Here is a 22,103-nt window from a genome sequence, read left to right on the forward strand (position 1 = left end):
TCATTGCTATACCTATACCAGACTCTAGTGCAATTGCAAGTACCATTTCAAATTGCATTTTTATATTATAAGTTTATATTATAATTCCTACCATCTGTCCATTTAACTTTGTTTACCATTACTTAATTTTAGTCCCTTATATATTTTCTCCTTTATTTTAGCTTTATATAACTACCCTAGTTTATATATTCACAATTGTTAAAATAATCAAGGTGCTATTCTCAGGTGCTAAAGTAGAATAAGTTTACAATTTTGCCATTATATTCCAAAGCTCATTTATTTGATTACCACTTTATTGTTCACCACAACCTATATTAGTCCCTTTTATATTATAATTTTATACTATAATTCTAACTTTAAAAAATTACCTTTATAGTACTACCTACTATCATATTCCCAAGCTCCATTATTTGATCATTACTTTATTTGTATTAGTCCCTTTTATATTGTCTCCTTTATTATAGCTTAAAAAAAAAAAACTACCTTAGCTCATTATTTTACATTTGTTAAATAATTCAGGTGCTATTTTTTAGCTTAAGACTATTTACTTTGTTTTATACTTAATTCTAACTATAGATTCACTACAAATCTTATGATTACAAGCACTGATCCTGATACCAACCTCTTATTTAATGACTTAAATGAATCAAACAGTTACTGTAATTACTACACTGCAGAACAATCAAAGGCACTTCTCAGTGTCAACAACAACATAACTATCTTTAACTACAATATCAGATCTTTAAGCAAGCATTACGATGACCTCCTAGCATTACTAAATTCCTTACATGCCAATATGTCCATCATTACACTAACTGAAACCTGGCTAAAGCCTGATAGTACAGATGTCTATGCCATTCCTGGTTACACAGCCATACACAACTGTAGGCCAGACCAACAAGGGGGTGGCACAGCCATATACTACTCAGACCAACTAGAATGTATCACTAATACTTGCACAAGGGATGAACATGGGGAATATATAATAGCTAAATTCAAATCCAAATACCTACAAAAACCTCTCACATTGATAAACATCTACAGAGTTCCACAGTCAAACATTAGCCAATTTAGTCAAAACCTAGGAAGTATGATAACTGATGCACGCATGAACAAAGATCACTTACTACTCTCAGGTGACTTCAATATAAATCTCCTGCAAGACCGGGACCCACACGTTACTGAATTCACAAACACAATGAGTAACTGTATGTTACTACCAACAGTAACAAAACCTACAAGAGTTACAGAGACTAGTGTTTCCCTACTTGACCACATCTGGACCAACACCATATCCCCTTTAAAATCAGGCATAATTACAGATAATACCACAGACCACTACCCTACTTTCCTCATAACAACTCTTGGTAAACTACCCCAAGACACTACTAAAGTCACCTTCAGACTTCACAATGAGGCAGCCATTAATAACTTCACAACAGCAGTAGCAAACACTGATTGGCACACTGAGCTAGAAATCTATACAGATATTGACGAATGTATTAATAATTTTCTAAAAAAGACCCAATACCTCTAAAACAAGCACTGCCCTAAAAAAACTAAACAGATGACAGCTAAGAGACTGAACAGTCCCTGGCTAACACCCAGCATTCTCAAATCCATAAATACAAAACACCAATATGAAAAACAGTACAGAATGGGTCACATAACCAGAGACCAAACAAAACGTTACTCGTCAATCCTAACCAGCCTGATAAGAAGGGCAAAAAAATTGTATTATGAGAACAGATTATCCAACTTACGAGGTGATATAAAAAAGACCTGGAAAACCCTATCAGAAATTCTGGGAACAAAAAAGATATCACGAAATAGCGAAATAAAATTAGCAAAATCAGATGAACCCCAACTCCCACCAACAGAAACAGCAAACAGACTCAATGATTTCTTCTCCACTATAGGACAAAACCTTGCCAATAAAATCCCAAGCTCAGATACCCCACTAAATGACTACCTCACCGGCAACTACCCGAACACACTGTTCCTAGCTCCGACTAACCCATACGAAGTCTCCTTTATTATCAACGCACTAAAAAACAAGGCAGGAGATTTAAATACCTTACCACCCTTTATATACAAAAAAGTGTCACAAGTGCTATCACCAATCATTGCAACACTCTTTAACAAATCCATTGAATCCTCCACCTTCCCTACAGTACTCAAAATAGCAAGGGTCACCCCGATCCACAAAGGAGGAGACCAAACAGAGTTGAATAACTATAGGCCAATATCCAACTTACACCCTCTCTCAAAAATCTTCGAAAAATTAATTCATAAACGAATCTACTCCTACCTTATCTCCCAAAACATACTCAACCCCTGCCAATTTGGATTCAGGCCTAATAAAAATACTAATGATGCTATTATACACATGCTAGAACATATATACACTGCAATAGAGAAAAAAGAAGTCCCACTGGGGATCTTCATTGACTTACGTAAAGCTTTTGATACAGTTGACCATGACTTGCTCCACGTAAAATTGTCACACTATGGTATAAGAGGGCACTCCCTCAACTACCTCAAGTCATACCTCAGCAACAGAAGCCAATATGTGTACGCAAATGGGGCAAACTCTTCTGCGCAACCAATTACAGTTGGTGTCCCACAGGGAAGTGTCCTTGGCCCTCTTCTCTTTCTCCTATACATAAATGACCTTCCAAATGCTTCGCAATTACTCAAACCCACACTATTTGCAGATGACACTACATACGTCTTCTCTCACCCGAGCCCAGTCACGCTAATCAATACTGTAAATACCGAATTACAGAAAATATCTACCTGGATGAGGACTAACAAACTTACACTAAACATTGACAAAACCTACTTCATTCAGTTTGGTAACAGAGCTACAGATGTCCCTCTTAACATAATGATAAACGGATCACCTATCACAAAGCTAACAGAGGGAAAATTCTTAGGAATCCACCTTGATAATAGACTCAAATTTCATACACATATACAACAAATTTCTAAGAAAATTTTCAAGACTGTAGGCATACTATCGAAGATACGGTACTATGTTCCACAGTCAGCCCTCCTGGCCCTATATCACTCTCTTATTTACCCCTATCTCACCTAAGGAATTTGTGCATGGGGCTCAACAACAATTAACCATCTCAGACCACTAATTACCCAACAAAAGGCTGCAGTTAGAATGATAACAAATTCTCACTACAGGCAGCACACTCCACCAATATTCAATACACTAAACCTACTCACCATACAAAACATCCATACTTATTACTGCACCTATTACATACATAGAACACTTAACTCTGATATTAACCCTCCCCTCAAACATCTCCTTGCCAACCTCAACAGAACACATGACCATAACACAAGGCACAGATCACTCTTTGATGTTCCTCATGTCCATCTCACACTATGCAAAAACTCAATGCACATAAAAGGCCCTAAAATCTGGAATTCATTACCTGTAAATATAAAAGAAACACTACCTGTTTATAAATTCAAGTGTCTTCTCAAAGATCACTTACTCACCCAAAACCAAATAAATACTGAATAACTGAACCTTACAAATTGTATATCTTAAATGTTTCTCACAATTATATCACATAATTGTTAAACCTAAAACCGAATCTAACTTTATTATTTTTTAAATACACTACCTAACAGAATACTTCATACGACTGAATGTACAACAATGCAAGCAACCATATGACCTGTCTTTGTAATACTCACTTGTGCTTTATAGTAATCTGTTTACATTACTGTTTTATCACTGATTTCATCATTGCTTAGTTAATCTTAAGTTAATTTTAAGCCAGCCTGTAATGCTATCCATAGTATAAGTGGCTTTGGCATGCTGCTCTTATCTGTATTTTTTTTGTACCTCTGTATGTGTGCTCAAATTGTTAATAAATAAATAAATAAATAAATAAATTGCTGTACTAGATACAGGTCTGCCATCACAAATCCGGCAATCAGTTATTCGGTTCCTTCAGTTATTCAGCACTAATTTTGGATAGCATAATTTTAAATTTCCAGAGTCACCACACCAACCTGCTGGTACTGTTTGGTGGTGCTACTTGCTGCATAAGTCATTCCAATTTCTTTTTCTCCATTTATTGTTATAACCTGCTTACTTTTAGCCATAGTCATGGTTCCAATGAATAAAAGAAATGCTTTTCATTATGTAAAGCACCTACACAGTACATTATCCATTAAAGATATGGTGGCTATGAAGCCACTGTCAGTTGCCATGAGCTCAGTATCGTGATGCAGGAGAATATGCTTTATTATTACGCTAATATCAACATTACAGCTTATTTGCCTATCACAATTGATCTAATAAGACATAATACACAACATAAATAACATAAACCATGTTAAATACTCCAGAATAAATAATATTTGGCATAACACCGAGAAGTTCGACGAAGGTATGAAGAGGATATGGTATACACCATTGGTTACACCAATACATAAAGGTGGTGACTCAACAGATTTAAACAACTATAGGCCAATATCAAACTTACCATTGCTATCCAAAATCTTTGAGAAACTCGTGCACAGAAGACTATATTCATTTATAACGTCACAAAACATACTCAACCCCTGCCAATTTGGATTCAGGAAAAATAAAAGCACTAACGATGCAATCATAAAAATGCTAGATCTGCTTTACACAGCATTGGAAAATAAGGAATATCCACTAGGAATTTTTATTGACCTAAGAAAAGCTTTTGACACAGTAGACCACGGCATCCTACTCCACAAACTTGACCATTATGGTATAAGAGGCAATGCGCTTGCATATTTCAAATCTTACCTTACTAATAGGTATCAGTATGTCACCATTAAAGACACAGCATCAACAACACAGCCACTTGATACTGGAGTTCCACAGGGAAGTGTCCTTGGTCCCCTGCTCTTCCTCATATACATCAATGATCTTCCAAACGTATCTCGACACCTGAACCACATTCTCTTTGCTGACGACACGACTTATGTCATCTCTCACCCTAATCTTGCCACCCTCAACACCATTGTTAATGAGGAGCTGATCAAAATATCGACTTGGATGACAGCCAATAAACTTATGCTTAACATTGACAAAACCTACTACATTATGTTTGGTAGTAGAGCAGGAGATGCACAAATTAACATTAAGATCGAAAACACTCTAATTGCCAGGCATAATAAGGGGAAATTCCTAGGCCTATACCTCGACAACAACCTGAACTTCAGCACCCATATCCAACACAACCAAAACGTATCCAAAACGGTTGGGATCCTCTCCAAGATACGACACTACGTGCCGCAAACTGCCCTTCTCACACTATACCATTCACTTATATATCCATACCTCACCTATGCTATCTGTGCTTGGGGTTCAACTGCAGCAACACACCTAAAGCCAATAATAACCCAACAAAAAGCCACAATAAGAATAATCACTAAATCCCATCCCTGGCAACACACCCCCCCACTCTTCATAGATCTAAACTTACTCCCTGTTCAGTACATCCACACTTACTACTGTGCAATCTACATCTACAGGACCTTAAATTCCAATATTAACCTTGACCTAAAACGCTTTCTTGATAGTTGTGACAACCCACAGGCACAACACCAGACACAAACATCTCTATGACATTCCCCGTGTCCGACTAAACCTTTACAAAAATTCAATATATGTCAAAGGCCCTAAAATCTGGAACACCCTACCTGAAAATTCCAAAACTGCAGACACATTCATCACCTTCAAAACTACCATCAGAAAACATCTTATCTCCCTGATACACCCTGTCAACTAATAATACGAATACCACCTGGTGGTTCACACTTACACTCACTCACCCATTTGACCATAAACAGAAATATCAATCTCAATCTCAAAATAATGAATCTTAACTAGTCATAAGTTGGCCTGTGATACTCCAATACTGAAACTATGTATAGTGCCAAAACAAAAGCATTCACATTGCTAAACTCACAACTAGTATTTAGTCACTTAGCCATAATACCAACTTACCTCATAATTTTGTAATATTTTAAACTTAAGATTTAATATAAGTCTGCCCAAAATGCCTAGCCATGCTAGGTGTTCTAGTGGTACACTCTGTAATTACTATTTTACTACATGTAAACCACACAATAACCAAATTCTGTAAACTCAGCATTGTAATCCTTATAGAGAATAAACTTTGAATTGAATTGAATTGAATTCTCCTATCCCTGTCTTGGGAGCTTATATTAGAGAAAACGGAGTGTAGCACAGTGCTGTGATATACACTCATACTGCACCATAAACCTGAAACAAAAAAGTTATTTTCTCTATATAGATTATCACACATAGCAGCCTATGTGTAGAGAACCTAGGATAAAACAAAAAAGTCAATGTGGCTTATTTCTAGTACCTGGCTTGGGTTAGCCATATATGATTTTTGGTAAATATTCGATTCCCAGCCAGGGTAGAAACATTGGGCATGTTTCTTTACACCTGTTGTCTATGTTTATCCATCAGTAAATGGGTGCCTGGGTATTAGTCGACTGGTTTGAGTGTTATCCTGGGATACTGACCTAATTTTCTTGAAATACTCTGCATAACAAGCGGCTTTCTATATAGTAGTACAGTGGACCCCCGGTATTCGATATTAATCCATTCCTGAGAGCTCATCCTATGCCAAAATTATCGAAAGGCGAATTAATTTTCCCCATAAGAAATAATGGAAATCAAATTAATCCGTGCAAGACACCCAAAAGTATGAAAAAATAATTTTACCACATGAAATATTAAGTTTAATGCAGAAAAACTAAAGAAGACATGCACAGTTTGTAGTACTCTACTAACAATAAAATACATGACACTTACCTTTAATGAACATCTGGTGATGATTGATGGGATGGGAGGAGGGGAGAGCGTCGAACTTATTGTTTAGAAGGGGAATCCCCTTCCATTAGGACTTGAGGTAGCAAGTCCTTTTCCGGGATTACTTCCCTTCTTCTTTTAATGCCACTAGGACCACCTTGAGAGTCACTGGACCTCTGTCGCACAACAAATCTGTCCATAGAGCTCTGTACCTCACGTTCCTTTACGATCTGTTTAAAATGGACCACAACATTGTCATTGTAATAGTCACCAACACGGCTTGCAATAGCTGTGTTAGGGTGATTTTCATCCATAAAGGTTTGCAGTTCAACCCACTTTGCACACATTTCCTTAATTTTTGAAATAGGCACAATGGATTCCACAACTGGTGTAGGCTTCTCAAGGTTAGCCCCAAACCCTTCAAAATCTTTCTTAATTTCCATACTAATTCTCACCCTTTTTACCACAGGGTTGGCACTAGAAGCTTTCTTGGGGCCCATGGTGACTTATTTTTGCAGAAACAAGCACGAAAACCACTGTGATAATATGGAATGAACCAAATGTATGCTTAGATGCGAGCACACTGGCTGGCTTGTAAACACTGGCACTCACGTAGACACGTTATGGACGAATTGCGTGTGGCTCATTGTTTAACGAGTGACGAGGCAAAATTTTGGCGTTAAAATGTATCGAATACCAAATTTAACCTATACTGATTGTTACAAAGCTCGTCTTCTTAACCCTTTGACTGTCGCGGCCATATATATACATCTTACGAGGTACCGTGTTTGACGTATATATACTCATAAATTCTAGCTGCTTCAAATCAAGCAGGAGAAAGCTGGTAGGCCCACATGTGAGAGAATGGGTCTGTGTGGTCAGTGTGTACCATATAAAAAAAATCCTGGAGTGCGCAGTGCATAATGAGGAAAAAAAACTCTGACAGTTTTTTTTAATTAAAATGCCGACTTTGTGGTCTATTTTCATATAGTATTTATGGTTGTATTCTAGTTTTCTTGGTCTCATTTTATAGAATGGGAAACATATTATAGAAATAGAGGTGATTTTCATTGATTTTTCTATAAAAAGAACCTAGAAATAGAGCTCAAAGCAGGGGAAATGTTTGATTTTTGCCAATGTTCAAAAGTAAACAAATGATGCCATTGTCCAATAAATGTCCAACTAGCCATTCTGAAATGTAGTCATGAATGGGTTGATGTTATTTATACAATTATTACAGTATTGCAGTAGTCTGCATAATAGTAAGTCTTCTATTTTTTGTTTGAATAAAAATTCAAAATAGAAAGCAAGAGTAATATCAGAGGGGCCTGGAGACATGACTGAAGAGCAAAGAAAATGTTATTTTAGAGCCAGGAATGTCTGCATTGTTCATTCTGGACCTTATTTTGAAATTGGCATATTTTCTAGTTTTCGTGAAATTGGCCAAATTGCAAATTTCTGACCACATTATTAGGTAGTTGAAATCAGTAAATGGGCAGTTTCTTGTTCTCAATCAATAGAAAAAAATGGAGTTCTAAAGAAATAGCTATGAGTTTGGGTGACTGGAACAATGGAATTAGCCGAAAATAGGGCTCAAAGTGGGCGAAATCGCCGATTTGTAAACAGCGCCGAGGTCGATAACTTTGCGAGAGCATAATTCCGTCAGTTTTCCATCAAATTTCGTTTTTTTGGTGTCATTACAATCGGGAAAAGATTCTCTATCATTTCATAAGAATTTTTTTTTTTTTTTTTAAATTTTGCGACACCAGGAGACACCTCAGAATTGGGGGTTGCGACAGTCAAAGGGTTAACCTTCTCCAATGATATGGTAGAGTGTTAAGGTAGCATTCTTGTCGAACATATGGCCTGTTTACAGTTTTGTAACAATAACTTTTAATAAGAATTCAGGGCTACGAGACAAATAACTAAAACTTAGAATCTTTACTAGTAGAGTTTTAGCTTAATAAGAACATAAGAATGGATTAGCATAAAATAAGGAGTTTAACTCTTACATTTCTCTTGGTACGTACCAGTACATTGATAAGAATAAATGAACCTCTTGAGGCCGAGCTCACTAATATGCACCTATAATGGTTATTAAGACTTATCCACAAAGTAACTTATAATGCTTATAAAGACTTAGCTGAACTATCAATTCAGAGTATACCAGAACTCGTAAGTGACAGACTTAGACTCATTCCCATTCAGCATGACTTAGAATAGCATAGACCACAAATTAACCCAGAAGGCCAACAAGGCTTGTTCAGTCAACTGAAAGATTAATTCACTAGAGTATAAATAACTCGAAAACAACAAGCTTAAGAAAGGGAGTCGAGTATGAAAGGAAAACGACCACAAGAGAGAACTTGACATGTCTCTTATGACAGGTCAATGAATAACTGAGTGAGGTATGCTCCCTTGGTTATGCAAGCCTGGACTGACTTGAGACTACTCCTCCAAGCCTTACAATATCTCATGACATTGACAGCGTGAAGGACTGCCAGACACTAACAATCTAATGACAGTGAACCAGGTTACTACTCAGGTAGCGCCTATCACTTAAAATAAGCATCCTACCTATCAACATAGCTAACAATATAAAGGCAGATAATACTATAAAGCACAATAGACATTATTTTAGCTAATAATAATGCCATCGGTAATATAGTATTAAGTGAATAGCAAAATATGTGCACACAATATTAATTATTAACCTTGAGTCCAATCGGAGGATGCAACACTGATACCATCAAATACCGGGGGTCCACTGTATGTCACTGATGTCAGCTATGGTCTGTATACCTTGTACATGTACGTGCAGTAAATAAAGATACACCTACCATCCAACTTACGACCTGCTCGACATACGTCCACTTGACTTACGACTGTGCATCTGGCAGCTGGGCTGTGTCGGCTGCTGCACACTGCTGTACAATATTTGACAATACTTGTGGCGGCAATACATCATACAGGCAGCAACAGTTTGAGTAACCCTGCCATATCAGCAGCATTATACTGTATTAACTGTACTAACTTGACAGTAAATTTCACCATGGCCCCTAAGATGAAGACTGTCTACCTGTGTGTCTTTCTGTCTACCTGTGTCTCTCTTTCTGTCTACCTGTGTGTCTGTCTTTCTGTCAACCTGTGTGTGTGTCTTTCTGTCTACCTGTGTGTCAGTCTTTATGTCTACCTGTGTCTCTCTACCTGTGTGTCTGTCTTTGTATACTTAAGTGTCTGCCTTTATGTCTACCTGTGTGTGTCTGTCTGTCTACCTGTGTGTGTCTTTCTGTCTACCTGTGTCTTTCTGTCTACCTGTGTGTGTGTCTTTGTCTACCTGTGTGTCTGTCTACCTGTGTGTCTTTGTCTACCTGTGTGTCTGTCTGTCTCAGAGCCACTCACTAAGAGTGCAACTGGTCTTGAAGATGCCATATTAATAATGATAATAATAATCACTGAGGTGCATTAAATGTGTGTAAAACGTTAATATAGACATTTTGCTTAATCCGTCTATTATTTTTTTTTTCAAAATTATATTATAAACATGCTACATAACATATAAACATATAAATTAACAAATCTGAGATGTTTTTCTGGTCAGCTTGACAGAGTGAACAAAAACCATTCGTGTCTGGGCTGGTAACAACAACAACAACAACAACAACAACAACAACAACAACAACAACAACAACAACAACAACAACAACAACAACAACAACAACAACAACAACAACAACGTTTGTTTACATAACTCGTGAACATTCTACCCTCTCATTCTCTCTCGTTTATTCATTTAATCTTGTTTACTCACCTCTCACGCTACATTAAGACTACAGATATTTTAAGGTAAGTAATGAGTGGACACGATTATTATATTATAGTTTAATAATAATATTATTATTAATATTAGTACATATTTATTATTGTAATAATAATAATAATAATGATTATTAATATTATTATTAATTTAGGGCACTGGAGCACAGATCCACTGTATAGCACTTTGTCTGGATTTTTGGGGTTATCCTAGGTAATTTATACTATGTATGATTACTTATGTGTACCTGTGAGAGAGAGAGAGAGAGAGAGAGAGAGAGAGAGAGAGAGAGAGAGAGAGAGAGAGAGAGAGAGAGAGAGAGAGAGATAGAGAGAGAGACAGCCACATTCAGTCAGCCAACCACCCGGCCACCCACCTGGCCACCCACCTGGCCACCCAACCGGCCACCCACCTGGCCAGCCAGCTGGATACGTATTACACGTTCCAGAGTTGTTTCTCTTTACTTAGGGTATAGGTTACACAACATTCTGGCAGGATGACACTACCAGTGGTATTCTCCCATTCCACTGTGTCGACAATACATAAAGATAACAGTAACATATGATACTGTATGCGACGTAAAATTTACAATACAGATCACTACCAAGTATACATTATATACAGTACATAAATAATTAAAATATAACAATAGAAGTAAATTATGGTAAAAAGAATGAAATAATGATTGTACATTACATTACAGTATTATGTAGGTAGTTTATATAGCAAAGGTTTGACATTATGCCCTACCCAGTATGTCGGCAATTTTCAAAGGTTCGACTTACGTCCATTTTGACTTACGACCGGTTGGTTGGAACCAAGCTTGGTCGTAAGTTGGATGGTAGGTGTATTATTATTATTATTATTATTATTATTATTATTATTATTATTATTATTATTATTATATTATTTTCTCAGTTGTTTGGTTATCTTATTGAAACTTGGGCAATGTATGATGGAAAGATACTTCTTAACAGACACCAAAAATGAAAGAAATCAGACCATAAATAGCGGAGTTCACTTCTTAGCCATTAGCGGCCGCTTAGCGGTATATTTTTGTATAGTTTTTATGGTTATATTCTCATTTTTTCGGTTTCATTTGATAGAATGAAAGATATATTACAGAAATAGATATGATTTTGATTGCTTTCATGAAGAAAAGTACCTTGAAATTGTGCTCACAGTAGCGAAAATGTTCTATTCTTCAGCGAAGCTCAAGAGTAAACAAATGACGTCACCGTCCAATACCTGTCCGCCTGCCAGTCCAAATTCCAATACGCTGTCAAGAATGGGTTGACATTATTTATACAATTATTACAATAATGCAGCAGTCTGCATAACAGTAAATCTTCAATTTTTTCTGAATAAAAATTCCAAATGCTAACCAAGAGTAATATAAGAGGTGTTTGTAGCCGTGACTAATTAACAGAGAAAATGTTATTTTAATGCCAGGAATGTCTGCAGTGTTTATTCTGGACCCTATTTTGAAATAGGCATCTGTTGAAATTTGTGTGAAATTGGCCAAATTGCCAATTTCTGACCACTTTATTGGGTAGTTGAAATAAGTGAATGGGCGGTTTCTTGTACTCAGTTAACAGACTAGAAGTAAACAAGTTTATTCAGGTATACACAAATACAGTTACATAGATTATCATTCATAGCAGCGTATGTATAGAGAACCTGGGATAACCCAAAAAAAGTTAGACAAAGTGGCTTATTTCCAGTACCTGGCATGGGCTTGCCATATATGATTTTTGGTAAAAAAAAATTTTCTCGGTTGTTTTTTGGGCTTTCTCATTGAAACTTGGGCAATGTATGATGGAAAGATGCTTCTTAATGTACAACAAAAATAAAAATGACGGGCGATAAATAAGGGAGTTCACTTCTCAGCCATTAGCCGCCTCTTTGCAGTATATTTTCGTATGGTTTTTATGGTTGTATTCTCATTTTTTTTGGACTCATTTGATAGAATGGAAGATATATTACAGAAATACACACAATTTTGATTGCTTTCATGACAAAAAGTACCTTGAAATTGAGCTAAAAGTAGCGGAAATGTTCGATTTTTGCCAATGTTCAATGAACTTTGTGTAAGTCAAGTTGGTTAATTTTATTAAGTGTATTCTAACCTAACCACTTTGTAATCTGGCAAACTCAGTAATCCGGCACACTACAGGTCCCAATGATGCCGGATTTGTGATGGAGGACCTGTACCACAGTTGTATGTGGCAGGGTTACTTGATCTGTGACCCAGTGTGCCAAATATACCTCGATGTTTGAAACTGTATTCTACAAGTACTTTAAATTTTTGTATAACTTTAAATGTGATGTAATATTGCTTTACACAGCCTGTTTGCAAAATGATATTTTTAGTGCTCTTGTAATGACTACTTTCAATGTTACACTGCCATTTTCTCTACAAGTAGATGCCAGTTCTGCTGGTGCTAGTGCTGCTTTGTTAAAAGAAAAAAAAATAAGCAGCAGGACTCACCAGAGAATGTCCCAAGAAAAAAGGTGACTCTAGTTTTGTGTTGATTGTGCAGAATTTTTTCAGTATAGTGATCACAGTCCTACATTTCTTTCATGTACTGAGGAACCACACTCAAATGCTTTTGGTGATTCATTAAGTGAAGGGGATAGAGAATGTGGTTGCTCATGTATTTTCTAGTGTGTACTGTACATAATGTAGTGTAAACATTTATCTGTTCTCATTTTGCAGTGGTTGCAGTAGGTGAGTAGATGGTTTTCTGACCACCTGGTGGGCTGAAGCTGGTGAGCTGGTGGAGGGAGTATCAGATTTCCCAAGAGAGTGTGTGTGTTTGTAGTGGTAGTCACATCAGTACATGCCTAAGTAAGGTATGCTAACATACGGTGTGGGCGGTGATGCCTCACCTGTGTGATGTAGGTGTATGGACCAAAGTTAGTGGTACGGTGTTGATGGTGGAGACATTTTTGGGTCATGAATGGTGATCCTGTGTGTTTTTTGTATTTTCTCCAGGATCCACTCGTTTTATTTTTTTTTGAATCACCAAGTGGGGTGGCTCCAGGCTTCCTTGGAATGATGGTGTAGGTGATAGCCTGAGAGGCCCACATTTTGAGGGGTCAACAGTGATGACTACAGTGTGGTTTCAAGGTCACAGTCCCATTGATGCATTTTATATGTGACTTACTACCAAGTTCTGAAATCTGGTAATTTTCTCTCCTGTGTTCTCCAATTTCTCCCAGTGGTGTGCTCTGCATAGCCAGTTTTGCTTATCATATATTGCTGTGAGATGCAGAGTTGATATTGTCTTTTCTCTCTGTATTAATATGCACACTAATTTTTTGCACTGTTTCTGGAGACTGTTTATATATTTTTATAAAGTGCATCTTTTATCTTTGTAAGCAGAGTTGTGTGCTAATGAACACTTAAGTTGTTTAGAAAGACAGGTTTTCTCAGTTTATCATAAGTTTACTTGTATATAATTGTGTAAACTTTTAATATGTACAGCTCTTTAATTTTATGTCATGTATTGAAAAATGTTAATATATGTTTCTTGTGTTTTTCTATGTACAAGTCAACTGCATCAAGTCAGTGTTTGATGCAGTTTTCTTACTTTTTGGAGAATTTTGTATTTCGCCAGACCTAAGGTTCATTTCCCATTTTCCTTGACTAATTACAACCACATGGGTTCAAGTTAGCTCAGTGAGACCTTTGGTCTGGGGAGGGGATATTACGCAGTACTGTATTAAAATATTTATATAAAAAATAATGCTTCATAGCTCCAGTATTATTCTGGATCCAGACGCATTTTATTCCTGTCAGTCAAGCAGAGTGGCCAGAAGAGGAGATGAGATGTGTTTAGGAAGTAGGTTGATTATTATTATAATCAAAAAGAAGTGCTAAGCCACAAGGGCTATACAGCGCTGCAGGGTAGGGAAGAAAGCGAGGGTATCGGGCAGCAGAAGGGGGGAGGGATGATTAGTAGGTTACAGAAAACAGCGAGGCAGGGGATAGTGCGGGGGTAGGGTGTAGCAAGAGATTGAGGTAGAAAGGGCTGAAGGTATCATCAGAGTTTGTGGAGCAAGTCAGTTGTTGTCAAAAAGTCAATGAGAGAGTCGGGATGAAAGGTGGGTCCATCAGTGAGAAGGGAAAGTAAAGAGAGAGTAGTAGAACAGAGACGACGTTGGAAGTACATACAGTGGTCCCTCGCTTTTCGTAGTTCTCGGCAATCGTAAATTTCGCCAATCATAGGGGTATTTTCGTATAAACATGGACTCGCTTTTCATAGGTTGACTCGCGAATAGTAGTTCGTCCGGGACGTGTACGCATGGTGTGAGCCGGGGCGGCCTCCCTACTCGGCCAGTCTGGCATTGTTTACCAGTGAGTGAAGGTCCCCTCAAGTGCTATGAAATATTTCATAATATTCCACTCATTTTAGTGCTTGCAATTACTAAATAAGCTACCATGGCTCCAAAGAAAGCTCCTAGTGTCAAGCCTGTGGTAAAGAAGGTGAGAAATATGTACAGTGACAAAGTCTTGGGCCATTTTCGGGAAGTGTTAAAGAGACGCCAGAAACAGAGCTCTCTCCACAGTTACTTTGCGAGACAGGACTAGAGTGACTCTCAAGGTGGTCCTAGTGGCATTAAGAAACAGAGAAGAGAAGCAACCCCAGAGAAGCAATTGGTACCTGAGGTGTTGCTGGAAGGGGATTCCCCTTCCAAACTGTAAACAATCCAATCTCTCTCCTCTTCCAGTCTTCCATACAGTAAGAAGAATCTCCAATAAAGGTAAGTGTTATGCTGTTAATGTTTCATTCATCATTTCCCATTGTATTGTTTATGTACTATGTATTTCATGTAAAAAATTTTTTTGTTTTAATACTTCTGGGTGTCAGGAACGGACTAATTGTATTTACGCAGCAGACGATGCTACAGCAGCAGCAGCAGCTGACGGTGGTACAGCAGCAACAGACGATGCTACAGCAGCATCAGACGATGCTACAGCAGCAGCAGACGATGCTACAGCAGCAGCAGCAGCTGACGGTGGTACAGCAGCAACAGACGATGCTACAGCAGCAACAGATGATGCTACAGCAGCAGCAGACGATGCTACAGCAGCAGCAGACGATGCTACAGCAGCAGCAGACGATGCTACAGCAGCAGCAGACGATGCTACAGCAGCAGCAGACGGTACTACAGCAGCAGGAGCAGCTGACGGTGGTACAGCAGCAGCAGCTGACAGTGCAGCAGCAGCTGACAGTGCAGCAGCAGTTGACGGTGGTACAGCAGCAGCAGCAGCTGTACCACCAATAGTAGCGATGGTTGATTGGGGTTTATTATACAACCTGGCCAGCTCGGAGACACGCATTCCACTTTCATACTTATCAATGATCTTTTTCTTCATCTCCATAGTAATATTATTTCTTATAGGGAAAATTGATTCGCAAATCGTAAATTTCGTTTATAGTAATGGCTCCAGGAACGGATTAATTACAAAAAACGAGGGACCACTGTAAATTCTGAGTGCTCGTTGATAAATTGGGCAGTCTAACAGAATGTGGCTGACCGATAATGGAACCTGACAATTCTCACAGAGAGGAGCAGGGCGCCTCTCCATGAGATGTCCATGAGTAAGACGAGTATGGCCAATGTGAAGGCGGGAGAGAGTAGTCTCCCAACCTCGACACTGGTGACAGGAAGACGGCCAGTAACCTATACTCGGTTTAATAGAACAAAGTTTGTTATTGAGCAGAACAGACTGACGTTGTTGCCAATGGGTGCGAAGGTGGGTAGCTATTACAGCAAAATAGTCCGAAAATGGAACACCTCTATATGAAATTGGTAGGTCATGTATTACTGACCTTGCAGCAGTGTCTGCCTGTTCATTGCCCTGTACGTCAACATGACCAGGGACCCAATAAAAAACAATATCTTTATGCTTGGTAGACATACGGTGTAGCCAAATTTGGATGCGGAGAACTAGGGGGTGAGGTGTATCAAATTTCCGTATAGCCTGTAGAGCACTGAGGGAGTCTGAGACAACCACAAATGATGACACAGGCATAGATGCGATACGAATAAGTGTTGCAAGAATGGCATACAATTCAGCAGTAAAAATGCTAGCCAAAGATAGTAAATGCCCTCGCATAATGCTGTTTGGAAACACTGCTGCAAATCCCACGCCATCAGAAGATTTAGAGCCATCTGGGTACACGGCTATGGCATGAGAATGAGAGTGGAAGTGGTCAAGAAAAAGAGAGCAGGAAGCCACCGTAGGCAGTTGGGCTTTCGAGCAAGGGAGTGAGAAAGAACAGACTCGAACAGCGGGAACTTCCCAGGGGAGTAGGGAAAAGTGAGATGCTACATGAACATATAAAGGCGGTAACTGAAGGGAAGACGAGCGAATGTAGGCAAAGAGAGAAGGGACGGAGCAAACAGGGGTGGCGAACAAATAAAGAATGTCTACTTATATCAGTGACCATTCTATAAATGGAAGGATTGTGGAGATCGTGAGAGGGCACATAGTAGTGAAGGCAATGGGCATCACGGCGATCAGACAAGGATGGAACATTCACTTCTGCATAGAGGCTCTCAACAGGGGAAGAGTAAAAAGCACTAAGGCATAAACGTAATCCTTGGTGATGGATGGGGTTAAGGCTAGAGAGAGTAGCAGGAGAGGCTGCTGAATAGATCTGGTCACCATAATCGAGTTTCAATAAAATGAGGGCTGAATGTAGGCGAAGGAGAGTTCGACGATCAGCTCCCCAGGAAAGATGAGCAAGGGTCTTAAGAAGGTTCAGCCAGCTGTGACAAGTTGCCTTTAGAGAGGCAATGTGGAGTTTCCATGATAACCTACGGTCAAAGAGAAGGCCTAGAAACCTGACTGTATCATGTTCAGGGATATGGGAGCCATAGAGGTACAAAGGATGATCGGAGATGACAGAGCGTCTAGTGAATGTAATTTGGTGAGTTTTGTTACTGGAAAATTTAAACCCATGCGTGGTGGCTCAATTGGAAACACGGTCGACCATATGTTGGAGAGAAACTGTAATGAGGTGACAGTCAGCGCCTGCACAAGCAATAGCGAAGTCATCTACATAGAGTGATGACCAATATTGGATGGAAGAACAGAGGCCAAATCATTTACAGCAAGGAGAAAAAATGTTGTGCTCAGAACACATCCCTGAGGGACACCTTCAGCTTGGACAAAGTCCAGGAAAACTACATTATTGACTCGAACACAGAAATGTCTGTCAGTTAAAAAGTTCTTAAGGAAAGACGGTAGATTGCCTCGGAGGCCTAAGGAGTGGACTTGGGCAAAAATATTATACCTCCAAGTTGTGTCATATGCCTTCTCAAGGTCAAAAAATATGGCAATAACTGAGTGGTTATTCACAAAGGCATTATGAACATACGTATCCAAACGTAGTAAGGGGTCTATGGTAGAACGGCCCTTATGAAAGCCATATTGACGAGTGGAGAGACTGTTGTGTGTCTCTAAATACCACATTAAACGTCTATTTACCAGACGTTCCATCACTTTGCAAACTGCACTGGTAAGAGCGATGGGATGATAGAGAGAGGCTTCATGTCCCGTAGTACCTGGTTTGCGGAAAGGGAGAACAATGGCAGATTTCCACAGCTGTGGAAGAACTCCTTGTGACCAAATAATATTGAAAAGGCGTAACAGGACTGCAAGGGCTGACTGATGTAAATGTTGTAACATATGAATGTGAATGTTGTCGGGCCCAGCTGTTGATGATCGGCAAGCCAAGAGTGCTTCCTCCAGTTCCTGAAGTGTAAAAGGCACATTATACTGTTCTTCTCTGAGAGAAGAAAAGTCCAAGGGTGCTAACTCTCTGGTAGACTTTGAGGAAAGAAACGAGGGGCAGAGATGGAGCCCCAGAGAAATACGGACCAGATGATTGCCAATTTCAATGGCAACATCTAGAGGGTTTGCTATATCAACACCGGCAACCTGCAGTACAGGAGCTGGGGTCAGGAGAATATTTACCACTCAGTTTCCATACTTTTTTCCAGACTGCACTCATAGAGGAAGCAGAGGTGATGGTGGAGACATAATCTCACCAGCAAGTGCATTTAGCGTCACGGATGACACAGCGAGTGATCACATGCTTCTGCTTAAAATCAAGAAGTCTCTCAGTGGTTCTATTATACCAGTACCTGCCCCATGCAGTGCGTTTCAAATGTACTGCATGAGCACAAGCAGGAGACCACCACTGAGAATGCCTGCCCGAGGTTTGGGGTATAGAATGAGAAGCTGCGGTTAAAATTGAGGACGAGAAGAGATGTAAAAGCTCATCAATGGAGGACAAAGAAGGAACCTCACTAAAAACAGTTAGTTGTGAGTAAAGGTTCCAATTTGCCCGATCAAACTGCCAGCGTGGGTTTCGAAGAGGTGGTGAATATGAAGGGAAAGTAAGAATGATTGGAAAATGATCACTGTCATGTAAATCAGGGAGAACAGACCAGGTGAAGTCTAGTGCGGCGGAGGAAGAGCAGACTGAGAGATCGATGCAAGAGAGTGTATGAGTACGAGGATCAAAATTGGTGTGAGTACCTGTATTTAAAACATGGACGGGGTGGGAAGCAAGAAAGCCTCTAGCTGAATGCCACGGGAATCACTGAGACCCCCAGAGGAAATGATGGGCATTAAAATCGCCAAGTAACAGAAGCGGTGGCAGTAATGACGAAACAGGAAAGGCAATATCCTGAATAGATAATGCTCGAGAAGGAGAGAGGTACAAAGAACAGAGTGTATGCCACCTATGCAGGTGGATACGGGCTGCTGTGTAATGCAGCGAAGTACGAACAAATAGCTGATGGTACGGAATATCAGTGCATAGAAGAAGGGCACTTTCATTAAAGGTCCCATCAGAAAAAGGATCTGAAGAATACAATAAATTATAGCCTGAGATGGGATAGATAACAGCAGAGTGTAATTTTGGTTCTTGTAAGTAAACATCAACAGGGGAAAATTGGGAAAGCAACGTCTGAAGCTCACCCCGATTACCCCTGAGGCCGCGTATATTCCACTGTAAATAGGCCATGATTGGCAACGATAAAGATACTAGAAATCTGTAGGTAAGGGTACTTACAGACTAGAGGGGTTAGAGAAGTCCACATGCATTGGCAGCGGAAAATGTTCAAGCAGCTAAGGAATGGTGTGCTGTGAAGAAAGGAGTTGCACAGATGGAGAAGAGGAAAGAGAAGGAACAGAGGGTGGATCAGTGTCCATTGATGGTTTGGTCTCTGCAAAATATTCAGAGATTGCTTCAGTGTTTTGGAGTTCACAGATGTCGTATGGGAGACAATATCGGAGATGGAAGGAGGAGGAGTTTGAGTAAAGATCGCAACTGTAATGGACTGTACCAAGGTGGGGGGGGGGTCGAAAGGGTGGAGGGAACTAGAGAAGTTTGGGAGGGGACAGAAGAGGCAGAAACCTGGGAGGTGGCAGAAGAGGAAAAAACTTGGGAGGGGACAGGGGAGGAAGGCACAGTACGAGGAGGAGGATGAACCTCCACACTTGTAACAGAGCCAGTGAAAGGGAAAGACCCAGGTACAGAGACCGGGAAGGTAAAATGTGGAGGTGGATGAAGGGAAGGAGGGGTTAAAGGAGATTTTTTGGACTTCTGAGAAGTAGAGGGACGATTGGGAAGAGGTGTTGTACGAGGTCTTGTCGATACCATGGTTTGTTAGGGAGAACACGAAGAAGTGAGAACAGACTGAGGTGTTGAAGTAGGGACATCTGAGCCCAGGACAGCAAAAGAATTAAATACAGGAGTGACTATGGGACTGGCAACTGCAGAGGAGGCTTCAGAAGATGGGACCCCAGAAGTAGGGGGACGTTTTGAAACACGAGAGTAAGAAACACGGGGTACCCTCCCTTGGAGGCGGAGATGAGAAACTGCCATAGCATAAGGGAGACCTTGTGCCTCTTTGAGGTAACGAATTTCCCACTCATTTAGTAGACCTGGCAACGGCGAGAGTATGAAGGGTGAGCCTCATGACAATTAAGGCAAGAGGGAGGTCAACTGCAAGACGTATTAGAATGGTCATCGGCACCACAGACTGGGCATTTGGCTATAGATCTGTAATATTTTGCTGGGTGGCTAAATTGCCAGCAATTCCTACACTGTTGCAGTGTAAGGATCACCTTCCTAACTTGTAACCGATGTCCTGCTACATAAACAGAGGATGGGAATTCACGGCTGTCAAAAGTTAAACGAGCCACATTGCAAGGGTATCGTGTTTGCAGGAAGAACATAAGTGTCTACCTTGAGAATTGGGAGATCTTGGAGTTCCAGCTGTTCGAGAATGTCATTGCCACATGTCTGGAAATTCTGTTGGACTATGGTATGGGGATGAATAACAGTACCACTACAAGAATTGAGGGAATGATGTTTTTCGATAGTGATAGGAATAGTATCGATATGTGAAGGAAGAGAAAGATCATGAGCTTGGGTAGAATTCTGGACTGTGATGATGCGCGTACCACTCTTAAGAGCATGAAAGGAAATATCTCTACCAATGTGGAATAGGAGCGCTTTGCCAATACTATGGTCAGAAAGATAGGCAGTAGAAGAAGTCGGTCTTAAAGTAAAGAATTTAGTCCGCTGTGTGGTCCGTAACTGAGTGTGGAGAGGGAGTGCATGACGTGTCAGACTTTTCCGAGTAGAATGGGAAGGTAACGAAGTAACATCATCAGGAGATTGTCGTTGGCATTTAGAAGTGGGATCTGAGTCGGTCCAACGTGGGACGGGCTGGCGATTCAAAAATTGACGCACCGTAGGGGTATAGGCCGGAAGCATAGTCAAAGGAGAGCGGAGGTCAGACAAATCGAAAGAGTCAGTCAAAACCCCGGCACCTGAAGCAGGTGACAAAACAGTACCAGCAAGAGGTACAGGGGCCTTAGGAGTGTCCGAAGAGTGGCCAAAAGACGAGGCGGGGTTAGAACGGGATGCGGTAACAATAAGGGGCCCGGAGGTAGTGGGGTCATGGATTGGGTACTCCATGGTTAGGTTACTTGTTTCCTTTTGTTTTTAAGAAGAAAAAGAAAGAAAATAAAAAAAAAGAATAAAAAAAGGGGGGGACTGGGGAGGGATAGTTCCTAGGAGGAATGAAAGGGCCAGAAATCTCCCTCTGTGCCCAAGAGGACCTCAGCACCGCAAGTAGCACAGATGCAGCATGGAACCCATGCCATACCCTACCCTTCATGCCAGTAAACCATCAATCCAGGATAGCAACCTCACATCTGCCGAGCTACCTTGGTGGACAAAAGAGAGGGCGGCCGGATATCCGCCACAAAGCATACCTCCTTTGGCCACCACCCCCAGAATCCGAAAGGTGGCTTCCAGAGATACACCCGTCGCCCAAAAGATAGCCAAAGCCACCCTCTGGGATATCGGAGAGGGATCGGGACATCCC

General features: G+C 40.1%; 2 protein-coding genes across 2 annotated transcripts in view; one reads left to right on the forward strand and one right to left on the reverse strand.

Moving 5' to 3' along the window:
• LOC128691951 (zinc finger protein 84-like) overlaps window positions 1-12,892 on the reverse strand; it is a 51,032-nt gene extending 38,140 nt beyond the window's left edge. Inside the window, exon 1 of the mRNA XM_070101092.1 lies at window positions 11,839-12,892. The gene's annotated coding sequence lies outside the window, so the exon portion shown is untranslated. The remainder of the gene's footprint in view (window positions 1-11,838) is intronic.
• Window positions 1-22,103, forward strand: part of LOC138854947 (zinc finger protein 84-like) — a 217,808-nt gene that overhangs the window by 79,993 nt on the left and 115,712 nt on the right. The window lies entirely within an intron of this gene.

Source organism: Cherax quadricarinatus, chromosome 75, assembly GCF_038502225.1.
Source record: "Cherax quadricarinatus isolate ZL_2023a chromosome 75, ASM3850222v1, whole genome shotgun sequence".
Classification (NCBI taxonomy): domain Eukaryota; kingdom Metazoa; phylum Arthropoda; class Malacostraca; order Decapoda; family Parastacidae; genus Cherax; species Cherax quadricarinatus.